We start from the raw sequence: 18,064 nt of genomic DNA, 5'->3' as shown, positions 1-18,064 counted from the left end.
CCTGTTATTAAAAACTTGACATTTGTTGTGGAATACCTTTTGGTTTATACGGTTATCCTTGATTTTTAAACTTCAGATACCTTAACTTTCAGAGTGCTCAAATATAGAAAACTTCATCTATGTCTTTTGAGGAACACTGTGTAGAAATAGTTTTAATTGTTTTAAATATTGTGGTATTTGGACTAGTGCTTGAGTTATGTATGCATCTATGGTTTTGTTATTAAACAATCAAATATTTGGTGGCAGAGTAATCAAGGTTTTTTAGGTTCTCCTTCTTTCCTAAACCACTTTTAAATAAAAGTGGAAAACTCAGTCAGAAAAATATGGTTCGCATGAAGTACATTATAAACCTTTGATGATTTAATATTTTTATATAATGACTGCTTCTAAATCATTAAGATTTAAAAGATGAAAACAAATGTAAAAGCTACTTATATACATTTGGTTACATCACTTATACTTGGAAACATTAAAAAGCCATTTGGCTCAGAGATCATCCATTTACTACTTGTAAATATATTTTTAATTTGTTTTAAAAAATAAATACTAAGTTTCGATCTGTTAAAATATTTGGAAATGTCAGTATTTTTCTCTTAAGCATGGCAAAAGACTAAAGTTGAAAATAATGGTAATTTCATTTATCATTAAAATCTTTGATAATTTGGGGAGAAAGGTAGTTAAAAGTTTGGCCCTATCCCTTGAGTAATCTCTCAAACTATGGATTTTATGAGTTTTGGAAGCACAAACAAAATATATTTCTGTTATTTTCCCCATGTAGTCCCCTTCTACAATTCCTAACACCTACAAACACATACACACTTACCCACACTACTTGGAAAATGAATGCCCTAAAGAGAAGTGAAAGCAGAAATATATTAATCTGATTTGTTTTAAGAAGCTTCTGATCATAAAGCAACATATCACAGGTGTTTCTAATCAAGTTAGAAATGTCTATTTTAAAACATTATTTTAAAGTTAGGGCGTCTTTAAACATAGGCAAGAATAGGGTCATTTTGAAGACCTTTCCTCTGTTCAGGGATAAACTATGGAACAGCAGGAGGCAGAAATCTGTTGAGTGTCTTCATGCTATAATACATGACATTTTTATTGCAGGTTTTGACCTTTAGGAGAGAGCCAATTCTGGAGAACAACCTAACTTCTTTGATTGAATACATACGTAATGCACCAGGAACATAATAGGTGATTGAGGTATACTTATGAATTTTAAAAGCATATACTTTTATATCTTTGCAATATATTTGGGCTAGGCTATTGATAAAGCTAAAACTTTTAGATGACCTAAAATCAATTTGTAAAGCTTTATTAATAGACAGAAACAATCCTGTGAAGTGGCCAGAAGCTGAGTTGTCAGTAGTCTTGTGGTCTTGTTTTATTAAAGCTCCACACATTTTTTATGCAGCTGATATTCTTACGGTCTTTTATTAGGTCCATCTCCAAGGGAATATTCCAAAAATAAGTATATTGAGTGATTTTTCTTTTTCTCTCTTTTTTTTTTTTTTTGTCTTCTGCTTGTTATTACAGGGTTATATGTTAAAGAATTAAATAGTGGACTTTTCAGCTTATAAAACAGAGCTTTAAAATCAAATGGAATTTGGTGCTTGGCTGTTTGACAGGTAGAATAGTAGGTTGGGCCTGCAAAATTAGATAAGATTAATGAGAATATTTTAAAAGAATTTTAAGTATTTTAAGTACCATAAGTACTAATGGCAATTTGGTTGAAACTGAGAAACCCACTTTCTAAGCAAAAACTATTATCTCACTCATAGGTACTGAGTAAAATATTTAAGTTTGTTCATATCAACAGCCATGAACTCTTTAAAAATGAAATTGTAGAATGCATAAACTTCCAGTGATTTTGATTGTCTTAACCTCCAGAATACTTTATCACAGAACCACTTTTCTGGCATACTTGTTTCCATCGATTTTTATTGTTTTAGTTGAAAATTTCAGATACTATTTAACTAAGGAGATTTTTGTTTGTTTTCTAAGTGGTAATCAGATATAATGAAAATAGATTTATTGAACAGTACTTCTAAGTGTTACTAAGTTAATTCTTGGATAGCAAAGTACTGACTGCAATATTGTGTGTTTAAAAAGGCCATTTGCCAAAGTGAGATTTACTAAAATATTACATACTATAATTTTTTCTTCAACTTTTTTCACTTATAAATATTTGTCTTACATACTTAAGATATAGGAAATCCTGTAGGTTTGTTTTCATGAGAAAATGTAATTTAATTTAGTCTTTAATGAAGTCTAATTATCACATGGTCATAGAACTATTATATGCTTTTAACTTTAACCAATGTAGAATTTTTGAAAGCAAATTCTCAGGTATGTGTTTTAAAATGTTTGAATGTTGAAATACATACCAGAATACTAAAATTTATTGGATATTCCTATATTATTAGATATGTATGTTCAGTGAATCTAGGAATATGAATCCATTAACAGTTTGGGTTATATTGGCATGCTGTAAGGTGGGTGTTTGAAATCAATACAAGGTGTAGAATGCATTCATAATTGTGATTTGAGATTGTTATAAAGAATAGGCATAGTTTGAATAGGATGAAAAATAAATATAATTTTTTCCCTCTGACTTAACCTGCGTTTTCCAGATTTGGGAACATTAAAATGAAAAGTGAAAAATATGATTACCTGAGTGTCTAAAAAAGGAAATCCAGGTTCAATTTAATTACTTTCAATCCAGGTATCTTTAGATATAGCCTTAATGAATTAGATGGGGATGACAGACAACATTTTAGGTTATAGTACAAAGTTATAAATCCACAGTTGTTTCTAATTTAGACAGCTTATGATTTGTGATCTTTTCACGTTTCAAAATTTACTGTTTGAATACAGATATTTAGCATCATATAATTGCCTTCTCAATGGCTTTATAGTGGCTTATAAAATTACTTTCAAAAATTTAACTTTGTGAATAATACCTGTAAGAATCAACACAGAAATTAACAGTTTTCTTATATTTGGTCAATTCTTACAGGGTTAGAAACTTTAACCTAATGAGCAGTGTATGTTATATTATTTTAGGAGAGGTAATAATAAGGGCTTTTCCTGCTATGTGTGATTGGCTATCCTCTAACTTGGCTTTAAAGGACATTTTGTAAGGATTTTTCTTCTTTTATAGTTGCAGACCTGATTATATCTAACTAAACCTTGATATTAGTTCATTATGTCAGAATTTGGGGGAAGGAACTTTGTTAATTTTTATCTTTTTTTTTTTTAAGTAATGGATTCATATCTCATTTGTGTAATATTTATATTTTTTGTTAGATGCCTTTTTTCAGGGTTAATTAACATTCATTTTCAGGAAAAATTCTTAGTTGCCCCTAAAAACAGTTATACTGTCAATATTCTTATTTTATTGAAGTAGTTATCCTTAGGAAGGCAAAGATTTATTATGAAGAATATTTGTGGAAATTAGAGGTTTTTAATGTATCTACATTCAAAAGATTTAAGATTATTCTATCAGTGATGTATAATGCTAGTTTCTACGGACAACTTATATTTTAAGCAGTTGGTCAGCTATAACAGTTTTCTTTAATAGAGGTTTTGTACTGTTACTGAGGACTCATTGAATAGTAGATACAGTTTTTAAATAAAATTTTAAAAGATGTCATTTAAACCCGTTTTGAAAATGTATGTTTTATGTTTTTTCCTAGGCTAACAAGTACATCTTTTAATTTTTTTCTATTATTTTTCTTCTAATAAGACCAGTGCATCAGAATTGTTTTCTGATAAGCATTTGCAAAAGATGATATTTAATTATATGATAGAAATTTTAAGTTTTTATGAAATACCATTTTGAAGTAGAATTTCTGTTCCACAGAACTATACTTTTGCTATTTCATTAATATACATTATTTGGTTTTATTTTTTTACTTTACTGTTTTTCCTACTTGGAGAACAGACATGCAGCATGTTTCAAATGTTGTTGCTGAGACTGATTAATCCACTGGTTAATAGTTCATTAATCCATTACTGTTTCTAAAAGCCTTTTAATTTTTAAAAATCTTTGGTATTTGCTCTTAAAGTCTTCTTTATTGTTGAACTCTCATACTAAGTAAATATATTCAAAGTTATCTTGTTATCCTCTGATTTTCAGAATTATTTTATTTTATTATTAGCATTATTTGTTGCTTATCGAGCTGTTAAAGCAGAGAAAATAACTTTTCAATCTTAAGAAAATTAAAGATTAGATTTTTTTTTAAACAGTATCGGCTGAATTTAAAACGTTGTACTATTTCACACTTTTATTTTAATGAATCTCAAACCCAGCCTTTTCACTTACCAGCAATTCTAGCATATCATTTTTTCTCATAATTTATTGATACCCAAATTTTTATGACTTTGTTTTCTGCTTTTTGAATCAAAAATTGCTTAAGGTGCTGAACGTTAAGAATTCATGTAAACTTAAAGTTGTATGTCTATAAATAGCATCACATATTTCAAAATAATTTGTTGGTATAAATATTTCTATTTCTGTTACTCATCAATCGATATTAGGTACTTCTGGGTTTTTAGCCTTGTATTGCACATTTAAAGTAGGTAGATTTCATGTGGAAATTTTCTTTTAATAGTTGGAATTTTTGTAAAAACCTTATGGGCTAAGATCTTATTTCTTTGCTGTTAGTGTCTAAAGTCAAACATATGGTGGTCATTAGATAAGTGGTACCTGGGAGCCTGGGATTTTTTGTTAGCAAAAAATACTTTTATTTCTTGATTGGAGTTTGGACACTTTCAAATTTTGCAGGAAAATAGCTAGAGCAAATACTCTGTTTATGAATTAACCCTGAAAGTAGTTAAAATTCTACTGAGAATTTTTCTAATTGAGCAGTTAATTCAAAAGAGGGACGCTAAAGATCACTACGTGTTAACTTTTCTTAGATACACTATAGGTTCCCTTTCTAATCAAAACGCCAATTTTGTCCCTTCTCCTCTCCCCACCCCTTAAAATTTCCTTCTTAAATAATTATATCATGTAGTAAGATAAGCAAACCTGGTAGATAGGCTGACCTGAACCATTTTTTCCTTCTGTATGTTAGTTGCATATACTTTTTTCAGCTTGCTGCTTCAGTGGCAGCAGCAGCAATGAATAAACAAGTATCACCACAGCCCTTGTTCTTGTCCCTTTCAGCTGGGAGCAGGGGCTTGGTGATTGTTGCTGCTTGTCAGCTGTTGCGCAGAATAATATCAGTATGCAATAATTGGGGCCAAAGGAGCCTCCACCCACAAGCTTTTACTGACCAGGTGAGACAGGCCCAGCCCTCACAGTGTACCCATATTACAGTATAGAGAATACATTCTTTGACAAAAATGTATTTTCTTCTTAAAGCAGCATAATGAAGATAGTAGGTACTTGTAGTTCTTAGACTCTGTTCGTTTATACTATTAACTCTACAGTTTTGTTTCATTTAATTTTTGATCAGTTAATTTCATCTGTTAGAATAGAAAGCTGTCTTGCTTCTGAAAGTATGTGTGGTGTATTTTGGTGATTTTTTTTTTTTTTTTTTCAGTTTTAAACTGGTAAGAATTGGGGAAAACTTAATAATCAGTTGTTGCTACCACAAGTTAGGTAAAATATTGAGGAAGGAAAAGAAAAGTTGACTTTGTCCACACAGGAGTGTTTCTTTCACTTTGGGGCCATATTCTGATCCCCCATTATCTTCATTTAATTTATAGCACAGATTCTTGTTGGCTTCATTATACCTGAAAAAAATAACACCCTAGTGTTTTATGTAAGTAAAAACAAAGCAGGTTGAAGGTGGAAAGTTGTCTTTACTTTTTCTTACTATTAAAATAATGTGTCATATCTAAACTTTTTATCTGGAAAGTTCTTATTCGAAATCTTTTGAAAATAGGACTTTGTAATTTTAAATAATAGAGCAGAATGTTCTTGATTTTTATAATTTGAATTTGCACAGATTTATACAATCTAAATATTCATACATTGTCTCTTTTTTTCTATCTAAATAATTCTAATGGATTCTAGTCATAGGGAATTGAATATTGAATTTCTATTCAAGTTCTGTTTTCGTTTGTAAAATTCCTGATGGAAAACTACAAATGACATTTTAGTACCTAAGCCCAGTATCCTAATTTAATATTTGACATTTGCAATAACTTTCTTTTGAAAAGGTAAGTCTTTTAAAAATAGTTTCTTCCTTGTAGTTTTCATTAAAATCACTTCCACTCTTAAAAGTTTTCCTTTACCATTCATAGTAAACTCAAAATCTTAGTCCCCTAGTAATACCACCAAAAAAAGCTTTGTGCTAACAATATGTGCTTAGTTCTCTGGAATAATAAAGGAGCCTACAACCTGTTCTAGCATTGGGAAGTCAAACATAATTGAGACATAATTGAGTCAAACATAAATTGAGATTTTGTTTGTTATTTGACCCATAATTAGGGTGTTTTTCTAATATGTTGATGTAATTTAATAGATACCATATTAATTACTGTTACCTTCCCTTAACCAAAAAGTGGATTACATAATCTTTTAAATTAAAAGCATCTTGTTGTACCATTGATCACTTGTATAAAGTGTCTCTGAACCATCTGTATTAGAGTAACCTAGAATGCTTATTTTAAAAGCATTTTTTTCAGACCTGCTAAATAAGAATCTCTAGAGTTGGACCTTAGGAATTTGCATTTGTTACTAGCTCTAAATGAGAATTGTTTAGAAGCACCCACATGTGAGAAGAACTGCCCAAAATGAAATGGGTGGGGGAAGTGGTGTTCTTCACACACATTCTTCACAAGCCATTTACTTTCCCTGCCCCCTCTCTCTGCCCCACTCTGCCCACCTCATCATCTTGGATCTATGCTTAATATCTAATTAGGAATATTGCCGCTTCTACTACAGTAGTTCTAGACTAAGTACCGTATTTCCTCAATTATGTGAGGAAAATCTCTATTATCAGAGTTTTATTTTTCTGCAAGTGCCTTGGGACTACTTTTAGTCTATTCAGTTTATTTAGAACATTCAGTGCCTATTTTATATACCTATATTTGATGAAAACAAGGAATTCATCACTTACGAATTTTAAAAATTTTCATCTAGATAGGAGCTACTTCTCTTAAAAGTACTTCTGGATGTTGGAGAAAATATAGAAAGGAGTACTTCTCATATGCTGCTTCTGGGAACATTTGATGATATCCTTGAAAAATTGAGGATTTGCATAGATTGGAACCCAACAATTCCATTCCAATGCACTAGATAAACTCAGACGTATACAAGAAAGTCTTTTTATTATTTTTAGTAGAGAAAAAATTGAAGGAAACATAGATATTAAGCAAAAGAATCGCAAATTGTGACAGTCATGATAAACTGTTTGTATACAGCTATTAAAATGAGAGCTGCATGTATTATGGATGAATCTCTTCAAAACAGCAAGTTGTAGAAGGTTATGTTATAGGTTATACATAGGTATGATAACCTTTTTATAAAGTTTGGAAGCAATGATATATATTGTTTACAAATACTTGCTTGTATAATAATAGTATAAAAACATGAGTAGGAAATAGTCAATCAGGAATTGTGACTATCTCAGGAGAGGGGAATGGGATCAGGGTATAGCACACAAGGGACTTCAACAGTTTGTAGAATCTCTTTGAGGGAAAGAAAAAAGGCAAAGCAAGCATGACAATATTAGAATTCAGTAGAGCTAAACTGTAGGGGTCAGTGCTGGGGTGTGGTAGTTTATTTTGGTATTCTTTTGTTTTCTGTGGATTTGAAATACCTTTTTTTTTTTTTCCAAATAAATGGAAAAATGTGCTGTCCTGTTTTTGATGAAGGTAGTCTCCAATAAGATGTACAGTTGGAAAGCTCCATTAAGAGTTTGTTCTTTCTGTTCTGTATCTTATAGTAAGTGGTTAACCGTTATAAAAACTACAATTTATAATCAAGACCCACAGAAGTCAAACATGTTCTAACCAACCTAAGTTACTTGGATATTTTTTATTTTTAAAGATAAGCTATAATATGTTTCCTGTCTTTGTGTACTGGCTTTTATTCCCTTTTAATCTTGTAAGTAGAGAACAACTATCAAAACGGTTTCCCTTTTCTTATCACTACTCTTGCATTTACTCTTTGATTCAGGCAATTTCACAACTACATTTTCTTTTGTTTTGGCCAAAGCATGATAATATTTTTAGAGATTCCTTTATGCGATTTAAGCTCCAGTGTACACTTTGTATTTATGCTATAGTACAGTAGAATTCTTAGAATTGGGCAATATACAAATTGTGAATTTTGCAATAGTAATTATGTATGTGCAAACAGAGATAGGTCAATCTTGAGATCTGATCTTGAATTTATCTTACAGTAGCTGTAATTTTATGATATCCTCCAGCAGCTCTGCTGCAAGTTAGATATTGAAGTATGAGTTTTAGTTACACTTACATTTTTTACTTTTAAACTTAAAGAAGGTAACAGTAATAGAAAAGTGAACTTCAAAAAGTAATGATAATGCTTTAGGCTGAAATATATAAATGCTTTTGCTGGATTTTTATAATATGTGATTGTTCTATGTTGTATGAAGTTCAGAAGACAATGATTGTCAATCCCAGTTCAAAATGTTCTGACTTACATAATGTGATCAAATTTTTATAGCCTTCACTCTTTTCTTTTTCCTAGGTTTAATGAAAAACTAAAGGCCATAATAAAGCAGCCCACTGCTTAACCTAGCAATTCTCACCTTGTAAGTATTAAGTCTCAATTTCTTTGTCTTTGCTATAACAAGTTACTGTTTGGTGTCATGCTTTGGTTTATTTCTGAGTGTGTTTTCTACCTATCTTAGAATGACAACTTTCTAACCTCTCCTAACCCCCTACACATTGGAGTTTGGTAATTAATTTAATCTATTTTAGAGCAAGAATAATGCCATTGCCTTGGGTAAGTTTTCTATTTTGGAAGGTATTTTACGGCCAGACTCTATCATCTCTAAGTCTGAGAATCACAATTTTGAGCCCTTTTCCTTCAAAGGAATTTGCAAATAAATAATGCTCTTTTTTTTAACCATCATTGTTCAGGTTTATTGATAGTTATCTTATGGATCTATAAATTGAGAGTATCCTTTTCACTCAAGAAACAGATCATTTATTTATTTTTATGTTTCATTAAAGTACACTTCGGATTCTTGGTGAGAAGTTAAAATTTAGCTGTTAAAACTTTAGGAGGTGGGAAAAATAGGAAGGTAATCCCTTTTCCTTCCTTTTATATATACATATATGCACCTCTTTCTTAGAATAAGAAATATTTTTCCCCTGGTTTATTTAACTTTTAAGAAACTTGTAATTCTGAAAATTCTAACAGGTTTGCTGAATATTAATATCCATACCCCTAGAAAAACTTTCAGATAAAGGTCTTGTTAAATTCACAAGATAATTATTTACCTGAAAGTATTTGAGACCCTAAAATCAGTTACAAAAAAGATCATTTCCATCTATTTCTTGAGCTAATTCTTCATCTCTAAATAAAAGAAACTAAGGTCCAACTATTTCTGTTGTTAATGTCAAGGAATATTTGAATGAAAAAAGTGCTTCGAATGATTCTGTTTCACATTGTCTCATGCCATTGCATTCGTGACGCAGTAGATAATGAAGGGTGGAGAGTGACCTTCTGATCATGGAAGATCAGCCATTGTCCTCAGTAATTAGAGTTTTTAGAGGGGAAATCAGTTAAATATTAAGAACTTTTAATAATGAAACAGTGTGAACCATACTACCGTATGGCAGTAGCCAAATGCCATAGGTCACTTTCTTTTTCTAAATTTTCTCCTTTATATTTTTGTCTGGAAAATTAGAATGGAAACATTTGCAAATCCCCAAAGAATCCTATATAATCCAGGCTTGGGTTTCTTAATTGGTCCCTTGGAAGCCAGCTCAGCCTTTCTTCAACTTAACTCTTAGAAAAAGGGAAATGTTGGATTGGTATTATACTCCTACTGTAGACAAGAGGGCAGTCCACTTTTCAAAAAGGACTAGGTATCATTTAACATCTAACAAATTTATAAGCAAGAATAACGTTACATTCTTAACCTCAATTTATTTCCTTTATAAATTTCTAAGCAAACAGCCTTTCTTGGGTATGCATCAACATCTTTTAAATATGGAATATTTGCCGTGTTTCATAGTTGCAGTGCTTTCTGGTGATTGTTCTAGGTAGTATGTCTGAAGTTCCCTTTAATCTTAGATACCAAAGTGGTGATTTTTCCAATTAAACTACACCCAGAAAAATAGGTACATAGTGACAATAATCAGTGATCCTGTGTGATTGTGTGTACTTCTCCTGCTCTATTCTTTTTATGTTTGTTGAATACCGTTTGTTCTTTAAGACTGGGATTTTTAAAAAGCTGTTCATTTTTTGGAATATTGGTATACCATATACCAATGCTGTTGAAATTAAATATGGCAGCATTTTTGGTTAATTTTTACAAATTGAGTATAAAGATGGAATATTTTTCAAGTTTGCTTTTCAGTTTTAAAATCTTAAAACTGAAAGAGAAAATTAGAAATAGTCATATTTCTCTCCTTTTTTCCCCACTTTTTTGTATTATGTTTTGATTTTTCACATTGCATTTTTGGTACATACACTTAAATTATATATTTCTGTGTTATGTGAATTTAAAACCTGTCCTAAATATATCCTCTGGGACTAAATAAAATAACTTCTTTAGATGGATTTTCAGCAGTTAAGAACATTGCATCTATTTTTTTGATATTCTGCAACAAAAAACTTATGACATTGACTTTATAAATAGGGAACAGAAGATGAAGCAGAAAATTCACCAGTCAGTGTTCTCAATATCAGTAGTCCTATAAACACAAGTGATTGAGATGAATTACTTTGTACTTCAGGACACTTATTAAATTTGCCTGCTTTCAGAGATAGCTTTTGTCTTTTTTAGCTGTCTATTTCTCACATTGAACTAGTATTCAAGAAAATTTTTAGAAATGTTGTCTATTTAGCAATAGAATGACAATGGCACCTACCCATACCATTCTAGAAAAATATTGTCAGTCCTTGAATTATAAGTAGTATAAATGTAGAACTGACTTAAAGTACTGTTTAAGAAAACAACAAACCAAAATGTATTAGTCATTGGGCAGTAAGTCATTGATGACAGGGCAAACGATATGAAATTAGTTATATTTTCATTAAAGATGTAATGCTTTTGTATGATACATTAGACATAGCTGAAAATTCTATTTTTAATTTGTTTTTGTGACGGAAATTTACTCTGGTATAAAGTTGCTGTCTACCTGTGCCATTCATGAGGAAATTTTAATTATCTAGAATAATTTGTTAAGTGGGTATTTTTCTGGGAGAAATTCATGAATATGTGCCAAAAGACAGGGGGAAATTGCTATTTTGGCAATTGAATTAGTGGTAAAGGGTGTTATAATTCAAAGCAGAAAAATTCAAAAAGTTACCAGCTACTGCCAGTATTTGGTAGTAAAGAATACCTTGCAAACTTAATGCTATGATAAATTGCTATTAATTCAGTAAATATATCAAATCTAGCCTCCAAAAACCTATTTGTTGTTCAATAATTTATACCATTGGGGAAAGTTTATAACATGCTATAGCTGTTTTTTAGTCATTCAAATAAATGCACTTTTAGAGAGTTAGACAATGGTCAATCAAATGCCAGGTATTTCTGTCCTAAAAGTCTTATATTTTTGAGATATATGTGTGTATGTATATATATATATATTTTTTTTTTTTTTTACGAAAAGATTGAGTTAAATCTGAATTTTGATGCCAGAATTAAAGGGATTGGATTCATTGTTTTCCCACCCTGCAACTTCCCTTCAGTTTCAAGACAGATGATTCAAAGAAGATAAATAAAGAATTTCTTGTTTATGAAGTTACTTTGGATATTTTCTTGGGGTAATGAAAATAAGGTAGAATTTACAGAACAGGCCCTGATTTAAATAGAAAACAAACATAAAAATATAATGAACTCAGGTATAACAGAGATTTCAAATTCTGGATACCAAATCCAATATGGTAACATCACTAGATTATTCTATGCAAATCTTGCCTTATGCCTATGACTTGCTTGTGTGAAAGGTGTTTTTAATATTGTCTCCATTTACAAAGAAGTACAAAAATTAATTGAATGCAGATTTGAAATATGTTTCAGTTGTCAGCAGTCACACCTGACTTTTTGCCTAGACTAGACTATCAGTTTCACTCTTCCTATTAAATCCAGAAAACAAATTGATGCTTATTTTTTTAATTATAGATTATTTTAATGAAACTTTAATAGCAGTGTATTGAGATCAGCTTAATCATTTTTACTTGAAATTCTTCACATCTTTTTTTTTTAATATTTTAACTCAGTTTTATTGAAATACATTCACATACCATACAGTCATCTATGGTGTACAATCAGCTGTTCACAGTACCATCACATAGTTGCGCGTTCATCACCCAATCTATTTTTGAGCATTTTCCTTACACCAGAAAGTAAAAATAAGAAAAAAAAAAGTAAAAAAGAATACCCAAATCATTCCCCCATCCCACCCTATTTTTCATTTAGTCTTTGTTCCCATTTTTCTACTCATCCATCTGTACACTGTATAAAGGGAGTGTGATCCACAAGGTTTTCACAATCACGCTGTCACCCCAGGTAGGCTGCATAGTTATACAATTGTTTTCAAGAATCAAGGCTACTGGGTTGCAGTTTGATAGTTTCAGATGTTTCCTTCTAGCTATTCCAATATACTAAAACCTAAAAAGGGATATCTATATAATGCATAAGAATGCCCACCAGAGTGACCTCTCAACTCCATTTGAAATCTCTCAGCCACTGAAACTTTATTTTGTTTCATTTCGCTTCCCCTTTTGGTCAAGAAGATGTTCTCAATCCCATGACGCCAGGTCCAGATTCATTCCTGAGAGTCATGTCCTGCATTGCCAGGGAGATTTATACCCCTGGGAGTCAGATCCCACGGATGGGGAGGGGGCAGTGAGTTCACCTGCCGAGTTGGCTTAGCTAGAGAAAGAGGGCGACATCTGAGCAACAAAAGAGGTTCTCTGGAGGAGACTCTAGGCACAGTTATAAGTAGGCTTAGCCTCTCCTTTGCAGTAATAATGATGCTTATTTTTTAATTATGAAAATGAATTCATTTAAAATACCTAAAGTAATTTCATGTTTTTTCATAGTAAAATCATTTCTAGCTCATGAAAATGAAGATTTGGTATTCATAGTGCATACCACAAATAGGGCCATCACATTTAAGTACTCAGTCACTGGATAGAGAAACAACAGTCTCAAAGAATATCCAAATTTTAATTTATTGTAGGTATTTTTGCAGTTTTCATATCCTTAGTTTGGCTACTCAGGTTGTCTCTTTAATGCCCTTTGTATTTGGTGCCCTTAAGTCAGAAATAAAATTGGCAGTTTGTCCTCCAAATTCTTAATAAAACAATAAAGTACAATAAATTTTTCTAAAAGTCAGTTTTATTTTAAATTGATACTCATTTTTATTTTGGGCCTCAAAATATTAGAATAAGAACCATGTAATATAAACTTAATGTTCTAATAAATTGAGTTGCAGTTGTGTCAGCAATAATTGATAGAAAAGTAAAATTCTCATAAGAGAGGTTTGGCCCTAGATATGTCTTCTAGAGATAATTTTTATATCTTTTCTCTAGGCTAAACATACCCTTGTCCTTCCATTCGTTCCCATAGCATGAGACACTAAGCCATTAGTGTCCTAGATACCCCACTTTGAATCTGTTATGTTTTGTCAACATTCCTTTTTAAATATTGTATATAAAACTGAAGCCAGTATATTTCATATGATCCAAGGTACATAACACAGTGTGTCTCTTATAAATAAAGTATTTCTACTAATGAAGAGTAATTATACTAGCTCTGTTTTTTTGTCGTAAACATTGTTCACGTTAAGTTGCAGTCCACTGAAACCCTAGGTTTGTCCAAAAATGTTACAAATCCTGTAAATTTAGATTCAGCAGGCATTTATTGAACAACTAGATTTACTTATTTATTATTTATTCACTACTAGATATGCTCAGATAATCTTTTTTTAACCCATTTTTATTGAGATATATTCACATACCATGCAGTCATACAAAGCATATTCAGTTGTTCATAGTACCATTATATAGTTGTGCATTCATCACCAAAATTAATTTTTGAACATTTTCATTACCACACACACAAAAATAATAAGAAAAATTAAAGTGAAAAAGAACAATTAAAGTGAAAAAGAACACTGGGTGTCCCCTCCCCCCCATTTTTCTACTCGTCCATCCATACACTGCACCAAGGGGAGTGTGGTCCAAATGGCTTTCCCAGTCACGTTGTCACCCCTCATAAGCTACATTTTTATACAATTGTCTTCAAGATTCATGGGTTCTCAGTTGTAGTTTGATAGTTTCAGGTGTTTACTACTAGCTATTCCAATTCATTAGAACCTAAAAAGGATTGTCTATATTGTGCGTAAGAGTGCCCACCAGAGTGACCTCTCGGCTGCTTTTGGGATCTCTCAGCCACTGAAGCTTATTTCATTTCCTTTCACTGCTCAGATAATCTTAAGATTACACAGTCTAAATGACAGGACTATGGATTAGACTTTAATAGCTCCATTTTACAGAAGAGGAACGAGAGATTCAATATAATGAAACAAACTTGCCCGAGATAAGGATTCGTAAGTGACAGTCAGGATTCCAGCTTCATCCTTCTGGTTTCAGATTCACTCTTCAGTATCATTGCTACTTCAATAAATTATTTCTTCTGCTTATTATATTAAGTAGAAATGTAGGCATTAACCAGTGAATTCTGTTGCACTCAGGATGATTTTATAGCTCAAGAGACAAGCCTATAATTTTTAGATGCTTTTGTTAAATGCAATAACAGCTTAAGAAAACTAGATGAACTGATATTAGGGCAGCTGTAAGAGCGAAAGTATACTTATACACCTAAACTAAAATGTCAGTGGAAACAAAGTAGAGTTGCAAATCATTTACAAGGACGTGAGGGGGAAACACTTGATTTATATAAAGTTTGTTTCTTTTTTATTTTATGTTTTTAAATTAATTAAGCACTGGTATCAAATATAGAAATAAAACTAAGGTAAACTAATTTAAGGTATTTGAAGATCCTTATTTTACTCAGATTCATGTTCAAGTTGACTTCTTATGCAAGATATTTAAATTATTTTTGCCTTAGCTTTCAAAAATGAGTTTTTTCTTGGAAAAGCATGAGAATGGAAATTTGTATATCAAAAGCCAGTAAAGATAATTAAGGACCCACATACCAGAATATAAACCTCCAGACTTGGAATTAATGCTACTGAATAAGGATAAAGAGCATTGTTTTAATTTCTTTGGCTGTTCAAGCAAATACCATGCAATTGGTCTGCTTAAATAATGAGAATTTATGAGCTTATGGATTTGAGACTAAAAGAAAGTCCAACTCAAGCTGTCAAGGCAGTGTTTTCTCCCTGAAGACTCTGGTGTTCTGGGTCTGGCTGCCAGCAATCCTTGGGCCTTGGCTTGGCACATCGCAGCATCTCCTAGTCTCTCCCTTCTCTTCCAGGTTCCGTTGATGTTGCTTCTGCCTGCTTCTGCTGTGCCTTTCTGTCTGAGTTTCATTCTGCTTATAGAGATTCCAGTAATAGGATTAAGACCCATCCTGGGCCACACCTTAACTGAAGTAACTTCATCAGAAGGTCCTTCTTACATTGGGTTCACACCCATAGGAATGGGTTAGATTTAAGAATGTGTTTCGCTAGGATATACACAGTTCCAGACCGCCACAGACAAGAACCGAATGGTTCTGTTTCCTGACTTTATTTTAGTTCTTTCCCTTTGGTTCTGCTTCTAACATTGGGGCTTTTCCGTATCTGGTTAGGAAAAGCAACACAGCTTTTCTTGTAGCCAACAGACTTCAAAAGCAGAGATTTAAGAGATGGAGATTTAAAACATGTTATTTCTAGAGGACTAGGATATAGAAATGGAGAAAGGACATGGACCATACCAGGAAACAGTGCCACATGGTAGTACAGTTGAATGGAGAACAGGTATGAAATAGTGAAACCGCTGTCGGCTCAGCATGCTACTCAGTACTGAGAATGATTGTCTGTATTCAAAATAGTGAATGGAGAGTTCAGTATCAACGAAGATGGTTGAAGTAAGAATCTACTGGAGAAGATAGACTTAAATTGTTCTAAAAGTTGGGAAAAATAGAAAGATTAGTGAGAGAATTTTAGCCTTCAACAGTAGCTTTAGTGAAGATTCAGAGATCAGGAAGGAATATACATTTTGGACGAGGAAAGAACTGGAAAACAATTGTTTTTATAAGCATCTCAATTATTCAGGGGTCCTTGAAGGATCATCTATGGGAAAGGATAATCATCACACTCAAATAATAAATAATTTTATTTATTCTACTTATAACTTACCTAGTAGCCACAGTGGAGTCATGCTTGGCCAATCTTTTGTCTACTCATAAATACTTCACTATACTTCTCTAACTTACAGAGAGCTTTTTCCCTAAATATATAACTGCCATACTTATAATTTACCTAACAAAATTAGTAATCATTCCTTTATATATAATATCCAGTTCATATTAAAATTCCTGATTATATCTCTAAAAAGAGACCTTTTAACTGTAGTGGTAGAGTGTTTTCATTGGAAAGAAATAGGAAATATTGGATAGGTCCTGACTAAACAGACCTTGATACTTAAGCAGAGAAGTAGAGACTCTATTTAAGGAACCAGATATATTTTTTATTATATAGGTTTCAGGAAGTTTTATTAATTGACTAAAGATAGGAAGCCAGCTAAAATGCAATTATATGTATAATGTACTTAGACTTGTTTGTAAAATGTAGAATTAAGGATTAATTGCACACACAAAAAAAAGGTTTAATTGCAACGAAATTGAGATCTCAAAGAATCTGTTGGCTCTTATTTACTAACTGAATATAAGGAGTGATAGGATGAAATTAAGTATAAAGAGAGAATAGAATAGCAAAAGGTTGTCAAGCTTGAGCTAGAGTGGTAGCAGTGTTCTGGTACCTTTTAGAAATAATTTCATTCCTACATCTGAGTAAGTAGGTACTATGTAGTTGTATACCTCTTTGCTTCAGCATGGAGTGGAGACAAGACAGGTAGAAAATAGGAAGTTCAAGAACCTCAGCTTCCTTTTTTTTATTTCTCATCTACATACCAAGTTAACTCATCATTCCAAGGCATCATAGTTCTAGAATTAATTCTTGTATCAAATGACATTCAATTCTAGAATAGCCATTCTAAAATGGAAACAAATGTTGAGGGTAAAAAAATTTTTTATTTTTTAAAATGTTAATTTTTTAAGGGGTAGTTGTTTTGTTTGGGTCCTTTGGGTTTGTTTTACTCCATTTAGCAGTAAAATATTTCATGTGACTTCTCATCTTTTCCTTTAAAAGAATATTTACACCTTGCTAGCTTAAGATTATTGAAACTGAACTCTTATATGTCATTTCTACTGTGGGGTTTTTTCCTTTGACATGAAATGTTATCTGCTTGATGAAGATATCTTTTGAAAGATGTACTACAAGGAACAGAATGCTATTTGTAAATTCTGCTTTTCTACCAAGGTAAATACCAAATTTTATGAATTCACTTTTTGTTTAGAAAATGGAATAAACTTCATAAATTTAATATATTCAAAAGTTGATTAAAATATTTCCTGTGTTAACTTGTTGACATAAGAAGAAAATGCTTTTCTCTTCATCTTTATGTTTCTAACCTATAGCACTGTGCTTGGCAGAGTAGGCTTTCATTACGTTTGATATAGAACTAAATTTCATTATGTTACTAAAAGCTTCTAACAAGTAACTAACTATTGATACTATGTCAGTGTTAGAATCTTTAATCATGGGCTTTTAAGTTTTATTTTGTCCTCTTCTAAAAGAATATTTTTTGTATTCTTTAGGTGCTAGTGTGTATTTTAAAAAACAAAACCTTGGAGTAAAGTAGCAGCACATAATGGTT

The 18,064-nt window shown here is 31.6% G+C and overlaps 1 long non-coding RNA gene across 4 annotated transcripts in view; it reads left to right on the top strand.

Annotated features, from left to right (window-relative positions):
- Window positions 1-18,064, top strand: part of LOC119507014 — a 43,786-nt gene that overhangs the window by 5,063 nt on the left and 20,659 nt on the right. For 2 of the 4 annotated variants that reach the window (XR_005211095.1, XR_005211096.1), the window contains exons 2-3: window positions 1,114-1,209; window positions 8,681-8,744. This is a non-coding gene — a long non-coding RNA (uncharacterized LOC119507014). The remainder of the gene's footprint in view (window positions 1-1,113; window positions 1,210-8,680; window positions 8,745-18,064) is intronic. The other 2 variants (XR_005211097.1, XR_005211098.1) reach the window with 2 other exon arrangements.

The sequence above is a fragment of the Choloepus didactylus genome, chromosome 12 (assembly GCF_015220235.1).
Source record: "Choloepus didactylus isolate mChoDid1 chromosome 12, mChoDid1.pri, whole genome shotgun sequence".
NCBI lineage: Eukaryota > Metazoa > Chordata > Mammalia > Pilosa > Megalonychidae > Choloepus > Choloepus didactylus.
Note: the sequence above shows the minus strand (reverse complement) of the source record. Positions and strands in the feature narration are given on the sequence as shown.